Source organism: Rhamphochromis sp. 'chilingali', assembly GCF_963969265.1.
Source record: "Rhamphochromis sp. 'chilingali' genome assembly, chromosome: 19".
NCBI lineage: Eukaryota > Metazoa > Chordata > Actinopteri > Cichliformes > Cichlidae > Rhamphochromis > Rhamphochromis sp. 'chilingali'.
Window position 1 is genome coordinate 18,632,643 of NC_137946.1, and position 1,913 is coordinate 18,634,555.

Consider the following 1,913-nt stretch of genomic DNA (forward strand, 5'->3'; position numbering starts at 1 on the left):
ATCAATGCAGCTGACCTTTTGGATCTAACCAGGGCCTTCTAGCCATGTATGCGTGTATGTAGGGATGAATATCCCTCAGTATGGCTGATTATATGCCTGTTTATGGGTCTCTATGTTTTAACATGTAGATTTAACTTCTATCTGTTCTATGTGTTGCTTTTATTTGAGCTGTAAAGCACTGTAACTTGATGTTTCGAAAGGGTGATATAATTAAGTTATTATTATTAACAATAATAATATTATAAGTCTGTTTGCGTGGGTTCTCTCCGGGTACTCCGGCTTCCTCCCACCGTCCAAAGACATGCAGCTTGTGGGGATAGGTTAATTGGATAATCCAAATTGCCACTAGGTGTGAATGAATGTGAGTGTGAATGGTTGTCTGTCCTTGTGTGTTAGCCCTGCGACAGACTGGCGAACTGTCCAGGGTGTACCCTGCCTCTCGCCCTATGACAGCTGGGATAGGCTCCAGCGCCCCCCGCGACCCTGAAAAGGATAAGCGGAAGCGAATGGATGGATGGATGGATGAATATTATAAGTCTTAGCAATGAATGGGAATTATGAGATTGACCTTTAGCTGCCAAGAAGACAAGGCACAAGCCTATTTCTTTATTATTCTTTTAAGTGGGTGGATAACACTTGTGAACCCAGGTAGTCCAATACAACCACTGTGACCTGCTGTACAGCTGCAACCTAAAATAAAGCACCTGGAGCTTGGACGCTATTATCTGACTCCCGTATTTTGAATGGTGTTTGGCTGGCTGCTGAATTGTGTACCCTATGCACACATGCACACACATGAGGAGAGCAGTACACAAGAGAACAGAGTACTGCTATAAGTATCAGAGCACAAAGTTGCTCTGCTTATATTTGTAGCTAGCCTTCACAAACTAGAGGCAGCCTACACAAACGAGTACAGAGAATTATAGAAGATTAACAGAAGCTCTTTCCATGGCATTGATTAACTCAGCTGCTGAGAACAACATCACCTTTGTGCGACCTGCATATTTTATAATAAGTGGTTTTATTGGCATACCTAATATTAGATATTATTTTGTCTTTCTGTGTTTTATTTACATTCTTACAGTGGTGGGAAACACATTAGTGATGATTGTAATAACATTGGATCACATGTTGAGAAGTCCTAAATATATTGCTGTTTTTAACCTTGCATTTACAGACCTGTTAAGTAGCTCTGCTTTGGTTCCAAAGGTTGTTGACATTTTTCTGTTTAACCATTATTATATTTCCTACAATGACTGCTTGACTTTCATGTTTTTCTGCTTTACTTTCATTTTTATGCAAGGTTTTAATCTGGTTGTATTGTCCTTTGACAGAGTCATGGCTATCATGTACCCACTGCACTATCAAATGAGAGTGAGCCACAAGCTCATTTTATCTTTGATCGCTTTTTTCTGGCTTCTTGCCATAACTCTTATACTCATTGCAGCTGGCCTTCTCACAAGACTTTCTTTTTGTAAGTCTGTTGTTATTCAGAGCTACTATTGTGATCACGGTCCTATGTATCGTCTTGGCTGCAATGATAATACCCCCAATCATGCATTTGCTGGTTCGGCACTAGTTATAATTCTTGGGTTTCCACTGGCATTTATCGTGGGAAGTTACTGCTGTATTGGCTATTCTTTGTCAAAAATTTCTACATTTAGGGAAAGAGTGAAAGCTTTCAAAACCTACACAGGTCACCTTTCATTAGTGGCAATTTATTTCCTTCCATTTACATTTGTGTATATGTTTGGGAGTGTAATACATCCAAATGCTAGAATCATAAGCCTTTCTATGAGCACTGTATTGCCTCCCATGTTAAACCCAATTATCTATGTTCTTCAGACACAGGAGATCAAAGAGTCATTAAAGAAGTTGCTGAAAACTCGAGTTACATCCAAAATTGCCACAAA

The 1,913-nt window shown here is 39.7% G+C and overlaps 1 pseudogene across 1 annotated transcript; it reads left to right on the forward strand.

Moving 5' to 3' along the window:
* The first annotated feature begins 948 nt into the window (after positions 1 to 948).
* Positions 949 to 1,675, forward strand: LOC308387158 (olfactory receptor 1500-like; annotated as a pseudogene). The gene has a single exon. The product of its transcript is annotated as an olfactory receptor 1500-like (transcript).
* The last annotated feature ends 238 nt before the right edge of the window (positions 1,676 to 1,913 follow it).